We start from the raw sequence: 12,658 nt of genomic DNA, 5'->3' as shown, positions 1-12,658 counted from the left end.
TGGTCCCACAGATTCCCTCAGGACGATATGGATGATATGGAAAATGGAAAATGGATTTTCTTTCAAAAAAATTCTTGAGGTGTGCTGAATAGCAACATATGCAAGTAGGTAAAATCCTGGGTGCATAAGAATTTCAGATCTGGTCCTCTATGGTAGAATGGCTGTATGATTTGCACATGCTCTGGATCATAGTAAATGAACTGATAACAGTGCGTCTGCAGAATCGTTAGCATGCAAAGTACTATTTGTGATTGAAAGGATGTAGATTTGAAGAGATTTACTGAAATAGTGTAGGTTATGGAATGCTATATAGTTAAAAACAGATAGCTGCACCTTACCTGCAGGCACTTAGAAACATGCAGTAACCAGTTGTTCATCGATAAGCAATAATGCATGACACCATAATCATGTCAATAAGGCTGATATGATGTGCAGTTCTTGTCTGGTTGTTCATATCTGTGCATAAACATAAACAAGTGCCTTAATGATCATTTGTCAGTTAAATGCATCTGAAGTACCATAGATTAAGAAGTGTATATTTAGATTAGCACTGTAGAGATGCAATCAGTTGGTTGCACAGACAGAGAAATGATGTATTGTGTATGTATTGAATGTACAGTAAGCAGTCTTCCAGGTTTGAGACAATATTGACAATATGAAAAACAATGTAGAGAGCTCCATCTTACATTTCTTTTTTTCCCTTTTGTGTGTGTCGCACGATCAACCCAATCACCAGAATGAAGTGTTGCATTGTACATTCTACAATCCACAGAAATGTAAAATATTAACATTTGGGTCCTCCAGCACCGACACCGACGGCTATTCCTGGTTACTTGCATAACCGCCTTCCTTGTAGTCTCGCAGTAGCCAGCCGTAGATAAATCTACATCTGGAACACAACTCAGAAGGGTGGTTAAATTGCTCGCCCCCCAAGACAAAAAAGAATGTGTGACAGACATATGAATTGACCAACCACGGACCTCGTGGGCGGTGCAATCAGAATGTGTGCATCAGCAAAGAACAGATGCACGCTGTCGCTGTATGACGTAACTTGCGTCACAGCTCAGCCAATCAGATTTCTCCCACGGCATCTTGAGGGATCGCCATCTTGGCTTCCAGGTACGGCGTTGGGTCTGACATCGTGAGACTACCTCCTTGGCCCCTGCCTTAACCTCGCGTCGCCCCCATCATTTTTGCATTACACCTCTTGGTGTCTTTCCGCTCTAGACCACGCCCAGCTTCAAAGGAAGCGGCAGTAAACCGGATATGTGCCGCATTTTTATCGTTCCCCCGTTGAAACGCTGATTTCGTATCGTCGCATCCTCTTTCACCGTTTTGACCGGTGTGTCGGCGATGCCATATTGGATCGTTTTGTTTTATGTGCTATGTAACTTTTTGTCACCTCGTGTTATCAGGCTCTAGCTAACTAACATTAGCTACACGGAAGATGTTTCTGGCGCACACGCATCTGGTTCCTGCCATCGCGCATTGGTCACACCCCCAGGTCCCGAAGCTTCACTAACGGCCCCAGACTATCCCCGCCTCAGAGAAGCCACCGCTACTTCCTGGTTACTGTGACTCGAGTTGCAGGAGCCTCGGCTACCGCAACTCGTGGCTGCCGGTTCAGCCCGGTAACGTGTCGCAGGAGGCACGGCTCAAATTGCCTGTTACGTTTAGGCAAGTAAACCAACGGTTGGGTTTATTCAACAGAAGCAACTTGTTTGGGGTTAGCCTTATGGTTTGGATCGGGATTTGAACCAGCTCTCTCATGACGAGAAAGTTACAAGTCGGGAACGCCGCTACAGTCGGCCACTCCCACCCTACTCTCTACTTAAGCCTCAGACTGTCATTATGACTTGTACAATGTTAATTATTCACGTATCTAGAAAAATGAAATGTGACCTATTTTCCTTCAGAAATGTTCATATTTGATATTTCAGTGGATTCTAGAAACATACAATGCTGACATTTTAGTCTGGTGCCTGGGCTGCGCACACAGTACAGGTGCTCCTTGCCCTTTCCACTTGACTTTGTCATTATTGGCTCATAAGGCTAAAGCTTTTGATTGTGCTCGTTAACAATGTTGGGATTGTGATGCAGTCTGCTGTTGTTTACATCATTTGTTATTTACAAACCTTAATGTGCACATCCATAGGACGTGCGTGGTTCCACAACTGTTCATCTGCACCATGTGAGAGAAGGTATATGTACTGTACTGTATGCATGTCACTGACTCACTGTATGTTATAGTTGGTGTGAAGCCATGCCATTTGCTTTAGTAGAGATCCCTCATCTTTTATGGAACCCTAACCTTCAGGACCCTATCGAATGCAACATACAATGTACCACATTGTTTTTACATTACTGATGACTAAGTTCAGTTCCAATAAAAAATAATACATTTATTTAGACTGGATGCTGCAACAGGTGTTTGTATTTAATATCAATTGGAACATTCCAAATGTATTGCTTCCTATCAATTGTTCATTAAAAAGCTCATCAACCAAATCTTGAGCTGGGAATTAGAAGGTTGTATTTTTTTCTAAAATCAAACGGGAGTTATACACAAATTTGTAACATTTGAATGTTACAAATGTCAAATAACAAAAAGGAGGGGGGCTGGTGTGTTAAATCGTTGATCTCCTTATAAACCCAAGCTCACAGAATTTTTAATTTCAGGCTAAACTGAAAGATCCCATTACTGTTTACAACACTAAAAGGATTAGATGAGTGAAACAAGACCACGTGAAAAAGACTGATTGTAAAAATAGATAGATAAATAAATAAATAAATAAATAAATAAATAAATAAATAAATAAATAAATAAATAAATAAATAAATAAATAAATAAATAAATAAATAAATAAATAAATAAATACAGATGATCCTCACTGGCATGTGTGAAAATAAGACTGGTGTGTGTTGCCATGTATTTGAGATCAGTCCTGTAACCACTCACTGACCTGTGCTTGCCTCATGCTGTTCCATGCTAACTGTTGTTGTAAAACAGCTACAAAACAAACATGTCTGTCTGTGAAACCTCAAACTGTGTCCGCTGTGTTCTGAATCTTAAGTGATATTATGTTTTTGTTCAGTTGAGTAACCGTGTGGTCTAATGTATGACAGGTATGATAAGTAAAATAACAGAAAAAAGTTCTCATAGAGAATAAACACGTCTTTCATAATGTATATATGTATGGCTTGGAATCGTACATACGTATATGCACAATAACGTCATCCTGAATAGTTGTGACTACGTTTAATGTGGCCTTTTCGTTCTTTTTAATGTATTGCAATGTTGTAAATTATTTGTAACATATGATATAATGTATTAAAGTTAACAAGGCTTTATGTTTCTACCACGTATGTTTAACAAATAAACTGTGCTCAACTGTATTGGTCCCTTTAAATGAATATGTGGAAAGAGTGACTTGTCAAATGAATATGCTTTGATAATTTGATAATTAGGAGGGTAACGGTCACATGACGATGCCCCCCAAGGGGTGGAGCATTTTTGGACAGGAGTGCACCTCCATGCCTACTGGAGGTCTTTTCACATGAACCTGAAGTCCTGCAGATGTCCTCAACAAGGGACGTTCGATAAAACAGGCATGCATATCATTTTTGAAAGAGATTTCACTGCACTTCATCATCCAGCATCCCAGACACTTGAAATAAAAAAATAAAATAAACATAATTTAGTTTCCTTTCGGGTCTTACAAAGTTGAGTGAATATGGTGAGAAAACAGATACTGGTATAGAGACCAGTCACAGTTGTGGATTATCTTTCATCAATGGAAGCCCGTCTTTGACAGTGCTGTCAAGGATAACAGATAGCTTGTTTCCTACATCAGCTGACCTCCCCTGCCTCCCCAGGCCTCATTCAAAAGGCGTGACTCTAAAGTTGCAAGCAAACAGGTCCATTACATGAACAACTTTGTCTGGAAGTCAGTGAAGACTGCAAAGGCAAAAAGCACAAGCTTACTACATGACTTCCCATTCACATGCTAAGGATTCCTCATAGTGTTCTGACTATCTCTTGGGCAAGTCATGTTGTTCACTCTATTCAATTCAACACTTTACTATTTGCTAAACTATTCATTAATATGAGTCATGATTTGAAAAGGTATATTAATGTTTACCAACCTCCAGATCTTATACTGCTGTGCAAAAACAACATGTAAAAATATTGATATTGCCAAGAATGGAAATAATGAGCAGCATTCTGTGTACTTTTTTCAGCAGCCAATTTGAAGTGAGTAGTTTTACTTTGTGATTGAAGTATGCTTTGCCACATTTTAAATCGCATGTATTACAGAGTATCAATTAGGCCATTTGGTCATCTTTCCATTATAAACTCCATCTATCAAACCTGAACAAACAAGGAAACATTGTGTGAACCGAGCGGGACATTAAATGATCAAATGTACCCATGATTGTATACAGCTCAACAGTCACGTGACGACGTTCCGTGACGTCTCCTTGTCCGGAAGAGAATTCCTCATTCATTGAAATTTGATGCACCCCTGCTTTTCATCTTTTGTTTTCTGCTCCAAGTGAAATGTTTTATGGTCACTCACGATTCAGTAGGTGACTGGTTGGCTTGGTTCCAGCCTTAAAACTCGTTATATAAAGATTTGCCTAAATGTCTATGGAGACAATGAATGGGAAATTCTCTCCCAGACCAGGAGATTCCACGGAACGTCACGTGACTGTTGAACTCTATACTGTACAGTATTATTGGTTTGTGTTGGTCTGGTTGTTGTCAAGTCATCAATGTAGTAATATTGTTAAATAACAGGATGATCACAGATTGAGATCACAGATTGAATAATGACAAGATATATATATACTGTATATATATATACGGTATATATATATATATATATATATATATATATATATATATATATATATATATATATATATATATATATATATATATACGGTATATATATATATATATATATATATATATATATATATATATATATATATACATACATATATATGTATGTATATACATATGTATGTATATGTACATATATATATGTACATATATATATATATATATATATATATATATATATATATATATATATATATATATATATATATATATATATATATATATATACATATATATATATATATACATATATATATATATATATATATATATATATATATATATATATATATATATATATATATATATATATATATATATATATATATATATATATATAGTGGTACCCCTGTACACAGTAATTCATATGCCCACTCTTGCTACTGTGTTCAACAGAACAACGTCTGTTTTTATGAAAGGAAGTCACTGAAGAAAGAAGAAAGATGGCTGTTACATAAGCGCCACAGGCAGACTGAGCAGTGAGCACCATGTGACGCTCTGGTGTAGAGTGTAATTCATAAAGAAACCATCGTTCCATATCATCTGCAGCACACGTCTACAGTAGCATGTGGGCAGACTTTGTAATGAAACTGAATGTGTAAATCTGCAGGGATTGTACTGGCACACAGAAATCTTTAGGGAATCTCTACAAATACTGTTCCTAACAAGGTTGAAGAAACTCACTTGAAAATCCTATTAACACCTCTCATAACTGATGGATGTCTGTGATAGATGTATGTTTTATGGAAATGAATGTGTCAAACATGCAATGAATAGTTCCATTAGCACCTTGTTATGATATTCAGAATTGCATCTCCTGTTTTTCTGGAGTAGATGTCATTTTACAATGAGATATATTTTGATTGGTTTATCACAAAGATAACAAGGCTGTCAACTCTTTCTTTATCTCCATTATATTGTATGGAAAATAGTTTACTCGTCAATGCAAACCCAAATCACAAGCAAGATTGAATGTATTTATAATATAGAATAATCACTTGATAAAATACTGAACTAAGAAATGCACTTTAGTTATACATTTTATCACCTACTGTAGATTTTCATTAACAAATATTTGGTGTTATATTATATCCAGTGACCCAAATTTAGATTTTGCCAATATGTTTTGTATAATTATCAAGCGCAATGTTTGGGAAGGGAAACCCCCACATGCTGCTAGTGAGTGACCATGTGTGTGCATGTATTTGTGTGTCTGTGTGCTATTTTTAGAAACAGCCATTTTCTTTGAGGGGATTCTCGAATCTATTTTTGAAAGGGCTTCTGGCAGGCTGTACCATTTCAAAAGCGAGGGGTGGCCGGTGATAAGTGGTCCACGCAAATTGAGAAAATGCATCAGCAGCCTACCCAACAGAGCACGTCAACTTTTCCAATTAAGCCAATTAAGCATAATTAGCTAACACTGCCGTCTATGCATGTGCACACAGACTCCAAGTAGGCCAACATGTACTGTATTGTATTTGCTTGCTTCCCCCCTCTGGCTAGGTTTGACAGTGGTAGGACCCAGAAAACAAATCACCTCACTTTCTGTTTGAGGGAAGTCCGCCTTGCTTTGCCCCTCAGCCTGCACAAAAGCACAGATCACTTTCCATGCTTGAATATTTTACAGTGGATTGTGGACTTTGACACCCAGAGATGGTGAAGTAAAATATTCGCCTAACAAACATCACACCAACATAACAAACTAAACCCTGGTTATGCACAACCTTGCAGACAAATTGCATTCACTATAGGGGTGTTTTCACACCTACTGTATACAGACACATTCACTTAGGGCGTTTTCACACCTACTGACACATTCACTAAGGCTATTTTCACACCTACTGACACATTCACTAAGGGTGTTTTCACACCTACAGACACATTCACTAAGGGTGTTTTCACACCTACAGACACATTCACTTAGGGCGTTTTCACACCTACTGACACATTCACAAAGGGTATTTTCACACCTACAGACACATTCACTAAGGGTGTTTTCACACCTACAGACACATTCACTAAGGGTGTTTTCACACCTACAGACACATTCACATAGGGCGTTTTCACACCTGCAGAGACATTCACTTATGGCATTTTCACAGCTACAGACAAATATCTGGGTCACTTCATTACAGACCAAATGTCTGATGATGATGACATGTATACAGCGCTGTCTGTTATATGTACAGCCAAACATGTTGGTAAGGACATTCCATTCATGTTCTGATGATGTAAAGATGACTCTCTTTAGGGCATACTGCACTCCTATTTATACTGCCCCCTTGTGGGTGAATAAAAAAAAGCAACCTTTCAAAAACCAGGTTGCGTATAATGACTGTATAAGGATATTGCTGGAAAAAAAACAGGTGGACGAGTGCTAGTGACCTGTTCTGTACGGCAGGAGTCTACACTTTTCAGGCGCTCTTGAGACACTTGACGTACAAGTTTAGTTGTCGTTTGAATGTCTCTCAAAATGCCATTGTCGTGCTGCTGACCAATCCAGGTGTTAGTTCTGTGAGATGTGGAAATGTTATAAGTGCCTCTTATAGTATTATTTATTTTATTTCCGCTACTGTGCTCCTGAGTGCTATCTTTTAATTGTTATATATTTTTTCTATGGGCTATGTGTCATTAATAAAGTTGATTGATTGATTGATTGATTGATTGATTGGTTGATTGATTCACTTAGGGCATTTTCACACCTACAGACACTTTCACTAAGGGCTTTTTTCACACCTAACTCGTTTGGTTCGCTTGAATCAGAATCAGAATCACAATTATTTTATTTGCCAAGCCTTGGCAAATAAAAGAATTGGCAGCCAAGGTATGTTACTAGGAAATTGTCTTGGTGTGGTTGGTGCTCGTTTAACATTGATAAGAACAAGTATACGAGACATAAACAAATAAGATATAAAGAATCTAAAGAGATAAAATATTATAGAAAGATTCAGATATTGACATATATACACAGTATTAACATATGTAACCGAGCCAGAGTGTAACTCGGCCAATTGTATTAAAATGTTGACAACGCCACCTTAGGACTTTCACCCAAAGAATACCTGGTATGAAATCAAGACTGGTATTAAACCAGAGTAACCACCAATATGGTTTCACCCCGCACAGGAATCCACAAGTTAAATCAGAGACGGGAGAGAGATACCAAATACAAAATAGATTTATTTTATGCAATAAAATAAATCTGATAAAAAGATGTGAACAGCATAAGAAATGTTCAGTCGGTAGAATGATCAATACTAACTAACCAAACACAAGTTATTAGGAATGGAGGATATATCGATGATACGAGGGACTTAGCCCACCTAGTATAAGAGGAGTCCGTCGTGGTTTAAACCACACCAAACACTACAATAAAATATGACAAAAGCACACTGTCAAACAAATGCACATTGAAAACCAAAAGGACCACTCTGCAGTATTAACAGAGATAAACAGTGAATCACACTAGAGTTGGTTTTCCCCCATGATGCGGTTCGTTTGGGCAGGTGTGAATGCATCAATCGAACTCTGGTGCGCACCAAAAAATATATTGACATATTGTTTTTTGCTACAACACTAACACTGTATTCTCTCTCCCCTCCTCCCTCTTCTTTTGATTTTTTTGTTGTCTTCTTGTCTCACACATGCCACTCTCTGTAATGCAACCTGTAACCTCTGCTCCCGGACTCTTGTCATATCTTCACGCACGCACGCACGCACGCACGCACGCACGCACGCACGCACGCACGCACACACACAAAACACACACAAACAAACACACACACACACACAGTTCACGGATCCAGATGGTTTTAAGCAGGCTACATTTATACTGCTGCTCACCACTGTTAAAGACCCTGCAACCCAAAATAAATACCGTATGCAAACACAAGGGCGTTAGGCTCTCTCCTAGGTGGCGTGACCTATCAAAGAACGTCTACAGTCACACTGTCATGGTGTGGCTGATGCTACTAGATTAATGACTAGTGGCCACTATAGCCATCTTCAAATGGAATGGTTGTCCTTGGATTACTGGCTAATCCCAGTTAAGATTGGAGACATGAGAGAACTTTCTGTGGCCTCTCTAGGGTGAAATTAGCTATATAGGACAAAACCGTGTTCCGGTCCATTCTGTAAACATCACTTAATCACTGTTACAAAGTGGGGCATTTTAACATGGGGGTGAACGGGAACGTCGCTTCCGGGTCCAGCCTCAAGTGGCCGTTCGAGGAACTACAGCTTTCAGGATGGCTTCAGCAGCTTCCTCTGTAAAACCCTGAGCTGCAGTATAGCCCACTGGAGACCACACATACCTAAAGTGCATGTAGATGACGCATTCAATCACCTCAGGGATAAAAGAGCGCAGGAATCTGTAACTGCTACATTTGGGGAGCCTGAACCTGCGCCTACAAGACGTGTAGAACATTGATACACATATCTAGAAACGAGATATTCTACATATCCGTGGATTGCAGGAACATACAGTACAATGCCGACATTCTGCAGATACAACTGAAAAAGGCGTGTACGCCCCTGGATGGTATGATAAACAATCCTAAGCGACTCAAAATCATTTTCAGATGCATCTTCTCAAACCAACCATTTGAAACTACAAAATGTACATCTCACACTGCTCTAGCCGGGAGTAAAAAAAAAGCTGTGTGTAATGCTCCAGTGAGAGCTGAGCATGTGTGTGTTTTAGCAGGGTAACACTGGGGCACTGCTGTCTACTCTCTGGCTCACAGACTTTGCAAGCCTGCATGTGCAATGTAGCCCAGTTAGCATCAGCATTATTTATTCACACAGCAGTGCCTTTTATTCAGAGCAGGTTTGAACACGTTCTGCTCACTCAACTGTGGTTATTGTCAACTTTGTTGCTGTTTCTATAGGGCTGAATCGGTGGAGGGCCGATGCTGCTGCTTTCTGGGTCAAGGAGTGTTTTCAGTATGAAGAACGATGCACATGGGATTTGAACCTGCGGTCTCACAGCTAATGGCTATGCTTCGTCTACAGCAGTGCATCAAGCTGCACTAGGCAAGAGTTTTCCCACAGCGCTGGCCAGCAGGCCCGCGGGGGTCAGAGGGTGCATAGTCAGGACACTCACTCACTCACTCTCACACACACACACACACACGCACACGCACACACACACGCACGCACGCACGCACTCACTCACTCATGGATGTTTAGTGAAGTGGGCGGGGCTAGGGAAGAGGGGCCATAGCTAGGGTTAGGAAGGTCGTAGAGTTGGGGTTCCAGGGGTGTGTAGGGAGATCTGGGTGGTGGGAGCAGGTTGACAGGTTTAGCATCTAATAATATATGGTGGTGCACTGCACAGGAATTTTAGGCAATCATAGCGTGTTTCTAAAAACATTGTATCTCTCAATCCACACAGAATAATTTGACAAAATACATTTTATTTATATAGCACTCAATGGCACAACCATTTGTGAAAACTTAAAATGGGAGGCCAACACCGACCTCATTATTAACACATTCACTGCCAACAACGTGTAAACACGTTTTCAGAATCCAGCTGTTGACTGCCAACAACGTGTTAACACGTTTTCAGAATCGATTTTTTTTTTTTGACGGTGGATCGTTGATCTGGCCCTTTTGCATCTTCTATTATACTGTTAGAGCCGCCGGGCGTGTGCAATCCATTCCGCCGACCCACTGAGTGGCGACGGTGCTCAGACTATTGAGTGTTGTTTGGCCAGAAACGCACGCATTCCAGCTGAGCTCAACCGAGGACCCAGAAGCGAACGAGCCTCATTCTCATACTGTAGGCGAAAACCTTTCACACGGGCGCACGGCGGTGGGGGGTTCCAAAGGTGGACTGGGTGGAAAGCACACTTTGAAGCGCGCAGCATAAAGCCTAGAGTCACACAAGGCTTCGTCAAAGCTCTCAACCGAAAATCCAAGAACGGATTAAGCCACATCCACGCTCGCCGACGAGGGGCCGCCAGAGAGGGAGGCTGCTGCTCACTGCTCAGACAGGCAGGAGAGACTGGCTTGTGACTGACAAACGCTGCTGAAATCCACCAGACACGCCCACGGAGGGAGGAGTTGTAAGGAGAGGGGGTGCGGGTGCTGCTATGGAGGAAATTACTGTTCAGAACTATATTGTTTATGTCTGATGTCTCACTGATGCCAAAAATAAATGGTTAAAGTGACTATTTGATTGAATTTCACAAAACTGCGATTATCTCAGCTTTTTGTCTCAGACGCTGAAACCATGCTGTACTCAACGGCTAATATCTACATAACTACTAACTCTACAAACTAACTCTTTTAGACAGAGAAAGCACACATTCTATTAGTACTTTTGTGAACTTTCTGTTCACAAAGTCCAAGCAGAAAATTATCCTTGGCTCTTGTAAAATGAGCCAGAATCCTCAAAAAAACCCTCTGGCAAAAGCTACCTACAGTAAAAAAAAAAGGCTGGCAGTGAATGTGTTAACAAGGCCCACCAGAGGCTCCACTCACTGCGACAGCTCAGGAGGTTTGGAGTGTCCAAGGAGGGGAAGCTCTGCTTTTATAGAGCCACTGTTGAGAGTGTCCTCACTTTCTCAGTGTCTGTGTGGCACGGCAACACAAGCGAGCACGACAAGGCTCGGCTAGAGAGAATAGTACGCACGGCGTCAAAGATCATCGGCTGCGACCTTCCTTCTGTGGCCTCCCTATACGCCACACGCATCAAGCGAAAGGGGGAGAAGGTGATGCGAGACCCCTCGCACCCCGCTTACTCCCTCTTTAAGCCCCTCCCCTCTGGTAGGAGGCTCCAGAGCATTAGGTGTATTCAGATTCATTTCAGATTCAGATATCTTTATTTGCCATTGTGTAAAACACATAGGAATTTGTTTTGACATTGACAGTGTGCGCATTCCTTAATCTTTTCCACATATAACAACAAGACAACAACACAAACATAGCACAGTGCAGGAGGTATAGATATAAAGTGCAGAGTTAAGGAACATAGTGCAAAAATGTCCGGTGACACTGCCTAGGGGGCAGGGGTGGGAGGGAACCCAGAGGCATTTAGCAGCCTGGCGACTGAGGGGAAGAAGCTCAGTCTATGGCGGACCTTTGTAGCCTTCGGCAGCCGCAACCGTCTCCCAGAGGGGAGCAGGGTGAGGAGGCCGTGGCCAGGGTGGGAGGGGTCGGCCATGATCTTTCTCCCTCTCCTCAAAGCCCTGGAGTCATGCAGGGACTTGAGGGAGGGCAGAGGACGGCCAATCACCCTCTCCGCAGAGCGTATCACCCGCTGCAGCTTGGCGAGATCTTTTGCAGCTGCAGCAGGGAACCAGGTGATGATGGAGTGTGTGAGGATAGACTCAATGATGGCTGTATAGAACCGAGCCATCATAGTTTTTGACAGTCTGAACTTCCTCAGCTGCCTGAGGAAATACAGCCTCTTCTGGGCCTTCTTTAGGAGGTGTAGGACATCTCGCTTCAAAAACAGTACATATCCTGAGGCTGTCCGACACCTCAACTCTACCTCAAGAGCACAGGCACTTTGTGCTAGAAGGGTCAACACCAGTTAGGTTTTTTTGCACTTTATCACTAAAAAAGCACTTAAAAAAAAAAAAAAAAAAATTGTTTAGCACTTTCTTTTTTTTAAATACTTTTTAAGCACTTTATCGAGCATTATTTTAGCTTTCTGTGGCACTGCGGCACTCTGCTTTTTTAACAGGTTCCATGAATTGTTTTTTTTAAATGTCGTTATTATCCTTTTTATTACTTCCT

The sequence above is a fragment of the Poromitra crassiceps genome, assembly GCF_964638095.1.
Source record: "Poromitra crassiceps genome assembly, chromosome: 2".
Lineage (NCBI taxonomy): Eukaryota > Metazoa > Chordata > Actinopteri > Beryciformes > Melamphaidae > Poromitra > Poromitra crassiceps.
Note: the sequence above shows the minus strand (reverse complement) of the source record.